The sequence below is a fragment of the Rhea pennata genome, chromosome 1, assembly GCF_028389875.1.
Source record: "Rhea pennata isolate bPtePen1 chromosome 1, bPtePen1.pri, whole genome shotgun sequence".
NCBI lineage: Eukaryota > Metazoa > Chordata > Aves > Rheiformes > Rheidae > Rhea > Rhea pennata.
This window is the reverse complement of record NC_084663.1, coordinates 177,908,454-177,920,425: the sequence shown is the minus strand read 5'-3', so window position 1 is coordinate 177,920,425 and position 11,972 is coordinate 177,908,454. Positions and strand designations below refer to the sequence as shown.

At 37.7% G+C, this 11,972-nt stretch overlaps 1 non-coding gene across 1 annotated transcript; it reads right to left on the bottom strand.

The window, feature by feature from the left end:
• Positions 1-6,475: 6,475 nt before the first annotated feature.
• TRNAV-AAC (transfer RNA valine (anticodon AAC)) lies at positions 6,476-6,548 on the bottom strand. Its single transcript has one exon. It is a non-coding gene; the product is annotated as a tRNA-Val (tRNA).
• Positions 6,549-11,972: the final 5,424 nt, after the last annotated feature.

Below are 11,972 nucleotides of genomic sequence, written 5' to 3'. Positions count from 1 at the left end.
AGCAGCGGCAGTCCAGAAATAGAAAGACATATGGGGGTATTCTCCGGCTGTGAAACAAGTACTGCCTCTGCAAGCCCGTCAGGAGGGAAATTGTTAATGATACTGGCATAACCTGTTGTGTTATGGTCCTGGCATTAAACACTAAGGCACACAGCTCCTACAGAAGTTATGAAAAGAGCCCCATTCACTGCATAGGCAACGAATAGGTTTACTTTTCAGACAGCTAGAATTTAAAAGGAAAAGAACCCAGGGGGCTTACATTTTACATACAGCTCTATGGCTAGGAGTTCATTCTGATTTTAATTCCCCAGACACAGATTCACAGGGTCCATGCGGCTCTGACGATAACTGAGATCAAGTACAGACTTTTTTTGGAAGAAAAGTAATCAAAACAATAATCTTATTATCTCAGCTGATTTGACAATAACCTCTGGAAATGCAGTACTTTCAAGGAAGAACTCCGCTTCTGTCCTGTCATCTTGAATAAGAATAGGGAATAATCAGCATCTTTAGAAATTGTTCAGCACTCTGCAAGAACCAGAACTTCTATTTTCCATCTGTCTTGCTTTTTTTCTACACATTTAGCACATAGAGTGATACTAAAAAGGCTAAATTTCTTTTTTCACTCTTAACTAGTGGACTCTTTTTGTCTATAGTCTTTCTTCACTGTCGTTGCTGGTGCTACAGCACTTTAAGGAGAAAATTAAGGTTTTTTATTTTTTATTTATTTATTTTTAATATGATTAATGCTGCAAGAAGGAAGATTCACAGAAAAAATACTAATATAAATATTGTAAATATTTTAAGGAGATTGATATTCTTTTCTGATAAAGACATGTTAAATACAAACAAGCATACCTATATTCATATTCAATTAATTGAATATTTACAGAAGAAAATAATAAAATAGGAAGTAATATCTAAAAGGAGTCACATGTAAATAAATCACAAATCATGATTTCATCTATGATCTCAAAAATAAATCTGGAACTTTTACTCACATGATACACAGATACAAAATATGACTTTGAAGGATCAGGGTATATGTAGATGACTGGCTACCCTTATTTTATTGCAGACCATATTCTCATTTATGTTTCTACAAGACCATACATCCATATGCTTTGAATATTGCTTCAAATCTTCTCAGTATTGCATCATATTTACAAAATTAAGAAATAGCTATTTGATGTACTGTAAAGTATTACTAATAAATACAGTCATCTTAGTTCTAGCATATATCTAATTCATGCAGGGGAACTAGTAACTGGATTTCTAAATAAAAGAATGATAATAATATTAATTAACATTTATTATTTGTGTCATGATTTTCATCTATATAGTCTACAGTGACTAGTAGAGCAATGTGAGTTTTATAAATTGCCATTCAGAGAGGAGAGTATGAAAATGCCTAGGCCAGAAATAAACTGAGAAACTAGTCTTCTGGAACATCCTCAAACTACCTCAAAATATTTCCTCTTTATTTAGTTAACTTATTAGTTATTTTTTATTACAAATATTATTTTTACCAACACATTTTCTGCAAGGCTAGATACAAACATCAAAATATATTTAACTTTTCTTGGACTCCATATGAGAAAGAAACTCTTTGAAGTTTGAAAGAGAACCTTCATTCATTGCACACTATTCAGGAATGCAAACTTTGAGAATTCACCCCGCTGAGAGGCAAAGGTTTGAGTAAGGGCTAATATAACTACCCATTTTTATTCATCTATCTGACCAGATAAATTCTAAGTGTACATTTTAATAGAGCTTAATGAGCTTTCTCACTGTTTATAGGCTCTGGCTATACCATGGTAATTAGCACTGAGGCGTTATTCACTCTTGTCTTAATAAAGATTTCATTTTAGGCTTTGTAAGAGGTCCTGCTATTTTTTGCTTCATTGCTTTGCTTTATTGAACATTATACGACATGGTAAGCAATTAAGTATCATTGTGGAAGAAATTAAACCACAAAAAGTGCATTAATGGTCAGACTTAAACTCATAAAAGAAGTGAAACTGAAGTTAAGATTGGAACCGTACTTACCTTAACTCATTGTGCCTGTGAGCAGCTTGTATGGTATTCAAGTCCATTTAATCTTCTCATCTCACCAGCTCTACACAATGGGGAGGAATAATGCCAGTGTTTCCTATATAATTCAGCATTTCCTTTCATTGTGAGTCTTCCAAGAGTTCAATATTTTATTAATTATAGTTTCATCTTTGTAAAGATAACGTCAAAAGTGTCCATAGTTGCTACCTGCACATGCAAATGTATCTAAGCAGATCTAGCTTAACCCATCATTCAAATCTTTCCATAACTGTTTTTATATCAGTAATAAAATACATTAAAGCTATTTAATCATAAAGACACATTTATAATGTGCATATGTGATGTCCTTAAAAGCATCCCAATGTGCACCTTACAAGTACTTCTTTCTGAAGTGTTCTTTAAATTTTACACAGAAAAATTCTTTTAAGTGATGTATGTATTAGTAATTATTTTCTACCGCATGTTCCTAAAAGAATGGCTTTTCTGGAAGCTGCACTGATTTGTACCATAAAAGATATGTTCCACCATATGCAACCTGGAATAGAGAAAAAATAAAAACTGTCCCTTACTCTAAATTAACTCATTTTCAAAGTAAAAGGAAAAAAAAAAAGGAAAAAATGACTGTTCACAGACTGTAACTTTCAAACATTTTTAATTTAAAGTACAAGTCTATGCATATTTATATGCAAATTATATTATAAAAAAATACTTCAGCAGATTGTTTGATAGTCCTAACAATAATTTTATATTTTAAAATGTTTTGTTAATGCATCTAGCTAAGATGAATCTTTACTCTTATTTGCAAGCAATTTTACAGTAAAGAAATAAGATTTGTGTGAAATAGCAATTTAATTGAACAAATAAATGGTTTTTTTTACCTGTGAATTTGTTTTAATTCTAAGACAGGTAAATATTAGTTTAACTGTTCTGATAGCTTGTCTCTCACAGTACTCCTGATTGACAGTCCTTAGTATGATTTATTGTCCTTAATGAATAAAATGCATTTTCAAGGAATATTATTGCCTAAATATCTGAGAGACATAAAATAAGAATTAAAAATAAAAAATAAAATAAGAATCATCTGTTCATTCATAATTGAAAAAGCTATGTGTGTGAAGAGGCTTATTATAAAACAGCAAAAAGAATAATAGCAAACAGCAAAAATGATAAATAAAACATATTAACAAAATGATCTGTTGAAATGTGGATGTGTCTATCCCCTAGAACGTTCCACTGATTGTAAAAGAAGGAGCAATTTCCAATCCTTCAATCCTACTCACATTCTTTTAAAATCACTTGGTAAAAAATAACAGCAACAGGATAAACAGGATAGATATTGTAAACAATCTCTTTGGAAAAAGTTTCAGTGCCATGTGCTGGTTTGGTCAGTGTAGACCATATTTCCCTCAATGTAGACCATGATGGGTAGGAATCTATATACAAAACACCTCAAAAGCAGGAATAGGAAAATCTTCTACTACTTTAGTCAATAAATCATAGAATCATAGAATCGGTAACGTTGGAAGGGACCTCTGGAGATCAGCTAGTCCAACCCCCCTGCTCAAGCAGGGTCACCTACAGCATGTTAGACAGGGTTGCATCCAGGCAGGCCTTGAATATCTCCAGAGAAGGAGACTCCACAACCTCTCTGGGCAACCTGTGCCAGTGCTCCATCACTCTCACAGGGAAAAAATTCCCCCTCATGTTCAGGCGGAACTTCCGGTGCTTCAGTTTCTTCCCATTGCCTCTTGTCCTGTCACACAGGACAACTGAAAAGAGTTTGTTCCCATCCCCTTGACACCCTCCCTTCAGGTACTTGTACACATTGATCAGATCCCCCCCTCAGTCTTCTCTTCCCCAGGCTAAACAGGCCCAGCTCTCGCAGTTGTTTCTCATAGGGCAGGTGCTCCAGCCCTCTGATCATCTTTGATGATCATCATCTTTGTAGCCCTATGCTGGACTCTCTCCAGTAGCTCCATGTCTCTCTTTTCCTGGAGAGCCCAGAACTGGACACAGCACTACAGATGAGGCCTCAGCAGGGCTGAGGAGAGGGGCAGCATCACCTCCCTCCACTTGCTGACAACACTCTTCCTAATGTACCCCAGGAGACCATTGGCCTTCTTGGCCACAAGGGCACATTGCTGGTTCATGGTCAACCTATCATCTACCAGCCCTCCCAGGTCCTCCTCCCTCCAGAAGGTCAGCCCCCAGCTTGTACTGGTACCTGGGGTTATTTTTTCCCTAGGTGCAGGACTCTGCACTTGCCCTTGTTGAACCTCAGGAGGTTCCTCTTCACCCAACTCTCCAGCCTCTCCAGGTCTCTCTGAGAGCACAGCCCCCAAGTCTGTCAGCCACTCCTCCCAGCTTGGGATCTTCAGCAAACTTGCTGAGGAGGCACTCTGTCCCCTCATCCAGGTTATTGATGAAGAAGCTGAACAGGATGGGACCCAGGATTGAGCCCTGGGGGACGCCACTAGCCACAGGCCTCCAGCTAGACTCCACACCACTGACGACAACCCTCTGAGCTCTGCCTTTCAGACAGTTCTCAATCCACCTCACTGTCCACTCGTCTAACCCACACTTCCTGAGCTTCTCTAGGACGATGTCATGGGAGACAGGGTCAAGAGCCTTGCTGAAGTCAAGGTACACAATATCCACTGCTCTCCCCTCATCTACCCAGACAGTCACTCCATCACAGAAGGCTATCACGTTGGTTAAGCAGGATTTCCCCGTGGTGAATCCATGCTGGCTACTCCTGATCACCTTCTTCTCCTCCATATGTCTGGAGATGACATCCAGAACGAGCTGTTCCATCGCCTCTCCAGGGATGGAGGTGAGGCTGACGGGCCTGTAGTTGCCTGGGTCCTCCTTCTTGCCCTTTCTGAAGACTGGAGTGACATTGGCTTTCTTCCAGTCCTCAGACACCTCTCAAGTTCTCCAGGACCTTTCCAAGATGATGGAGAGGTGCCTGGCAACAACATCCGCCAGCTCTCTCCCAACCTGTGGGTGCATCCCATCTGGGCCCATGGATTTGTGGATGTTTAGCCTGCCCAGAAGGTCTCTAATCCTTTCCTCCTCAACCAAAGGAAAGTCTTGCTTTCTCCAGACTTTCTTCCTCATGTCCAGGCTGCAGGATTCCTGAGGGCTGCCCTTAGCAGTGAAGACTGAAGCAAAGAAGGCATTCAGTAATTCTGCCTTCTCTGTATCCCTTGTCACCAGGGCCCCTGCCCCATTCAGTAGCAGGCCCACATTCATTTTCCCTAATCCTCCTCTTGCTGCTGATGTATTTGAAGAAGCCTTTCCTGTTGTCCTTGACATCCCTTGCCAGATTTAATTCCAACTGGGCCTTAGCCTTCCTCGCAACATCTCTACATACTCTGGCTGCATTCCTATAATTCTCCCAAATAGCCTGTCCCCTCTTCCATATTCTGTGTGCTTTCTTCTTCTGTCTGTGTTTGGCCAAGAGGTCCTTGCTCAACCATGCCCCTTTTGCTGCTCTTCTTACTCATAGGGATGCAACTCTCTTGAGCTTGGAGGAAGTAATGTTTGAATATTAGCTAGCTCTCCTGGAACCCCCCCTTTCCTCTAGGGCCTTAACCCATGAGATTCCACCAATTAGGTCTCTGAAGAGCCCAAAGTCCACTCTCCTGAAGTCCATGGTTGCAATCCTGCTTGTTGCCTTACATCTTTCCTGCAGGATCCTGAACTCCACCATCTCATCGTCACCGCAGCCAAGGCTGCCCCCAACCTTCACATCTCTAACCAGTCCCTTTCTGTTGGTAAGGACAAAGGTGTCCAGCAGGACACCCTTCCTTGTAGGCTCCTCCAGTCCTCCACTCTATTTGTGACAAGAAGTTATCACCAATGCACTGCAGGAGCCTCCTGGACTGTTTGTGCCTTGCTGTGTTGTCCCTCCAGCAGATGTCAGGGTGGCTGAAGTCCCCCAGGAGAACCAGGGCCTGTGATCTTGAGGCTACTTCCAGTTGTCTGTAGAAGGCCTCATCAACTTCCCCTTTCTGGTCGGGTGGCTTGTGGTAGACACCCACAACAGTGTCCCAGATTTTAGCCTGAACTCTGATGTTTACCCATAAGCTCTCGACTGCCTCCTCCTCCTCCACCCCTAGGCAGAGCTCGATGCATTCCAGCTGCTCTCTCACATAAAGAGCAACTCCACCACCTCGCTTTCCTGGCCTGTCTCTCCAAAAAAGCACATAGCCATCCATGGCAGCGTTCCAGTCATGCGAGCTATCCCACCGTGTCTCTGTGACTGCAGTGAGATCATGGCCCTGCGATCGCACACAGATCTCCAGTTCCTCCTGTTTGTTCCCCATGCTGCGTGCACTGGTGTACAGGCATTTCAAAGAGGTGGTCATGCCTGCAGGTTTCCCAGGAAGGGTGTAGGGGGGAAAAGGAACAGTAATGTTTCCGCCCGGTTTCGAACCGGGGACCTTTCGCGTGTTAGGCAAACGTGATAACCACTACACTACGGAAACTCCTGATAAAATGAGTAATGAATTGATAAATTGATAAAATATTGATAAATCAATAAGCTTATTTTCCCTAATAATGATGGTCAGATTATTGTGAAAATCAATGGGATGTAAAACTCCCTTTCAGAAGATACATTGCATTCTCAAGCTGTTTTACAATCTATTATGTAGTGAGGAAATGTAAAGTGGCATGATGTCTAGGCATAAGTATAGGTCTAGATGTAGGTGACAGGATACAGACATTTAAACTTTTTCTTAACTAGATGATATAACATAAATCCTTGCATCCATCACAACAAAAATAGTCCTATTTAAAAATGTTACCTGTGCTTCTTCCATAATCAAGAGAGGAAAGTGAACATCTCCAAGCAGCAATTTAAACCAATGTAAAATATTAGCTGGACATGTTTCTATTATTATTAATAATGTGTCTATATACTGCACATTCTGTCAGAGAAAAAAATCACTTCTTCCTGGAGCACTTGATTGCATTGTGAATTAGCTATGTCATGTTATTCAGTATTCATATTGGTCAGATAAACATTCAATATCAGGTTAAAATCACAGGATTATTGCATCAGATCCAGTCTAAAATCCTCCAGGACAAAATTATCCCTTAAGAGTCTGTATGGGTTTCTAAACTATTCTTAACAATTAGAAAATGTTTAACACTAGTTCAGTAATTTATAGCATGTGATTACAACATTTTAAAATTATGGTTAAGCTGTAATTAAATTGTCACATGTTAAACTTCAAGGAAAACGTCGTCTTTCACTTTCACTTTTGAAGTATGTTCAGTTCCTCAAATTTTTCTGGGAACTTGCATCAAAAACTTTTCCTTTAATAACTAATGTATTGATGTCGTCAGAAAGCTGCATCTCTCCTCCTTTCTTCCTATGGCATATTATAATCTTACTGTTTTGTCCTAGTTATGTTATACAGCAAAATCATGGAATAGTAGAATAATTTGGTTGAAATGTGGAGTTTATCTGGGGGTCCCATCTCCTATACAAAGAAGATATAACCTCTTTGTCAAAGTAGTGCCTTGACTAGTGAAAATCTCCAAGGATGGAAATTCCTCAGGTTACTGGAAAATCTGTTCTAGTGTTTGACCACCCTAATTAATATTTTTTGGGAAGAAGCAGATTTTTGTTTGTTTGTTTTTACTTTTTTTTTTTTTTTTTTTTTGACAGAAATTTCCTTGTTGCAACTTGAAACCACTACTTCTATGCAGCTTTGAAAAAAGTTTCGCTCCATCTTCTCCATGGCTCCTCCTTACATAATGAAAGATTGCAATGATATCCCACCAGACCTTCCCCTGGCTCAATGTATCCAGTACCCTCAGCTTTTCCCTGTATTCTGCGGGACTTTAACCATCTTAGTGGCCCTCTGCAGGACTCCTGGAGGACTCAAAGCTGGACACTTTCAGATTTGGTCTCACAAGTGCCAAGCAGAAGGGAATTAGCTGCTTTTTAGACCTGCTAGCTCTGCTCTTGCTAACACAGCCTTGCATGCATTTAGATTCGCTCGTCTTCAAGGCTCACTGGGAACTCGTGTTCAATTCATTTTTGATGGAGCACTGAGTGCTGTTATGTAGCTCCCACACAACACAGCAGTGAGTATACCTAGGTACAACACAGTAGTAAGTATACCTAGGTAGCCATTTATCCATCTGTGCTCCTCCTGTGAAAGAGGAGCAATAGTATTTCATTTCTCCAGCTGTTTGTCTTCCCTGTTTATTTCAAAGGAGATTACAAGTTTGTCTGTCATTTAGTGTTTATATATGTATATATATATATATATATATATATATAATGTTTAGAAGAGTGGGACATTGGTTTGAGACAAATTCCAATTTGTATGCAGTAGTGTACTCCACTGGAGCTTCAATATGACTGAGCTTCTTTTGTAGCAATTATAAGATATTAAAAAGCCCAAATCTGTCAGTCAAAGAAATAAAAACAAAACCACCAAGACCAAAATCTAGACTGATCCTGGCTTGTAAAAATTGTTCAGCGCTGGGAAAAAAATGGAGAAAAGTTGATTTTAATTTAGAGAAATAAAGCATCAATATCCCACAAACAAGGTCTTAAGTTACATTTCTGGAACAGTTTAAATGGATCTGTCATCTGTGCGTATGACCTACCTCCCCTTCCTACTTAGATATGCATTCTCATCCCATACCTTGTAGCAAAGCTAGTACTCATCAGATTCTTCGGTGAGCAAGTTCAAGAAATTATACTCAGATTTCTTCCCTCGCCCCGCCCCCTTCTTATTCCTTTTCCTCCTCTCTTTCTTTTGCTTCTTTCTTTTCTTCCTTCCTCCATTCCTCCCTCCTCCTCTCTTTCTTGAATGCCTGCCTGCATATTTTCTGCTTTTTTAGACCTTGCAAGCAGCTCACAATCAAATCTATATCTACTCTTGCACAAGGGAGAGGTCGTGTTAGAAGCCCAGGCTGCTGACATGATGAAAAATATGAGACAATGATAAAACCTAATAAGATCAGTTTAAATTCTTGAGGAAATGAATCCATAAAACAGTGTTTCTGCCAAGTCATCTTTTTCAAAGGATGAAAAACTACTTTGCTGGAAGTGCCGAAAAAGAAATAATTTGGTCATTGTGCACCTTTATTTCTATGGCAGACATAATCCATATTAATACGCTGATAAGAAGATTCTTGGATACTCACTCAGTGACACATAATTATGTCTCAGACTGAGAAAGTGTCTGACATATCATGTTGATTTACTTTGGGACATTTAAAACTAACTATTTGCTCTAGCTTGCTCTATTTGCTTACACTATTTGGAATGACCAAATATTTAGTAGTATTAAATACATTTTTTCAAACAACAAAAATAAAAAAGAATGCAAAAGCAATGCTCAAAACTGTTTTCCGTAAGTTCAGGTGCTTGTAGTGCAAATACTACAAAGCAGTATAAGCAGGAACAGACAGCAGAGTTGCGCAAGTGATTATAAAAATAGTAGGTAGTCTGCAGTCTGTAGCCCATAAATGATGCTGTGTTCTCCATCTAAACTTTAATAAGACAGAGTTCTAAACAAATGCAAGGTCCATCCTAAATGCAGACGGCTTTAAGAGAAACTAAACTCTAATTGTAAAACTTGCTAACGACTATATCAACATTATACAAAGAAGTGATGTAGTAAACAACACATGCAATGGTTTTTGGTGCTTCAGCTTGAAGACTAATTGCCATCAATATACATAGGTTTACAGCAGGGCTTGAATTCTGATCTTCAGAACTATTATGAAAATATTATTATATCATTATGTCAGTCAACCCTTACCTCATATAAATAAACATTAGATTATACCTTAGCCCATGACACAAGTGATAAAAAGAAGTTAAGAGTCAGTCATATTGCATCTAAAAATTCTCTATTAATAAGTAAATATAATCCTTAAGATTATTATAATGGAAAATATTTACAGAAAGAGTGAGTTTAAATGGTAGCTAATGGCATATACAAAACCACCGAACTCGACTGTCTTTCTGCATTTATTGAATAAATTTTATAACAGTTGCATACAAATTTATCATGCAAAAGTGCAAAAGATCTATTCTCTAAGACTAGAAACAAGCATAATTCAGCAAAATTTCATTCTAAATCTTTCATATTTGTTGTTTTAAAAAACAGCTAAAATAGGATAAAATATTAAAGCATAATCTATAAATTGTTTTCATTTACCTGACACTAGAATGGAATGTTCTGCACATTGAAATAAAGTTTCTCAGAAATCCATTGCAATACTGCTAAAGAAAAAAAGTAATACAAAAAAAAAACTAAACAAAACAAAACAATTATGTGCTCATACTTCCCCAAAAGCACTTGAAATTGTTTTTAAAACTCTGCTTTAGTGGGTAAAATTGTTATAAGAAAGGTAAATAAGCCTACTATACAATATCTCTTACTGAAGATTAAAAAGAAAAATCCTATGAGACAAATGTATTACTAAGCAGAATGCTTAGACTATCCTTAGTATAATCCTGCTTATCTGTGAAATTAATTTTCATTTTCATATCTTCTAAGCTTTTGTTATAACTCAAAGATAGAGATCTTAATTCTGAAATAAATCTCTTAAAATTCCTCTTAGATAAATTGCAAGTGTCAACATATTTAAAAGGGTGGAAAAATAACCTTTTCTTCTGTGAGTTTGCAGCCATAATCGAAAAACAGTATCGCCTTGGGGGTGAGGGGAGGGTAGGAGGAATTTTCAGACTTCACAAAGAAAGAAAAATAAATAAATAAATGGAGAAGATAGAAGGAGCAATTCCATGGAATTTTCTATGGAAAGTTGCGATATTGTAAAACTAAATTGATCATCCATAGTTTTTGAATATCTTTCTGATTTTGACTTTATTATTCAAAGGACAAAACTTTGAACTTTACCTCCTTATCATAAGAGTAGCTACTGGAATTATAGGAAACTACCTCTTGCTTTGTGACAGAGACATAACCTTTTGTAAGCTTACTACTTGCGATCCAGCTTAGACAGGAATGAAAGATCATTTTCCAACTATCACTTTTTTTGTATCGTATGTTTATTATGCAGTGATAGCAGAAATTTCACCTCACTCTCTGAACATGTCACTCTATAAGGGAACAAAAGTGTCCTATGATAAGAAAGTCACTGAGTATCAGTGACAGAAGTTTAGAATAAACATCCATTTTCTCAATCTCCATCTAGACACCTCTATATTTTGTAAAGCATAAATGAATATATGAACTGAAGAACTGAAAGGTCATGGAATATGAAAGGGGGGAAAGGAATTATTCAGTAATATATTCAATAAGGATTCTTTTTCTTTTTTAATATTTTTTCTGTTATATGACACAATATATCTGAAACAGAGATTACCAAATGTATTTAATCCAATGAAGTATTGATAGGTTTTTAGCAATAAGAAAAGCTAACTGTTCCTTGTTGCTTACAAAGCAAGAATGTCTGTCATATATCAAAAGTTCATAGGTTTCCATGTCAGCAGTACATATTCTAGTGGGGACAGAAAGACTCCTGCTAGTTTTATATAGGTTACTTCTTACTAATTAGTCCAAAATAGGCAGCATGGATGCCTCTTGTTCATCAGATAGAATTCCTTTATAGATCAATACTGCCGTTTCCATTGTTTAATGTTTATATCCCACATCAAGGCTAAAAATAACAATAGCATAGAGATGTCAGAGTGTATTTTGTGGCCTAAGGAATCATGCTAATTAAAACCATTTGAAGTTAAGAAATAAGCTTTACAGTATAAGCCCTAAATACTTAAATTACTCCTTTTTTTATCAAAGAATAAGTTGAGAGTTGCTCACTGTTCATACATATTTAGATGTAGAAAAGTTATCCGATCCTAGTGCTATACAACATTACTGACATAAGCAAAAATGGAATAACCAGTGACT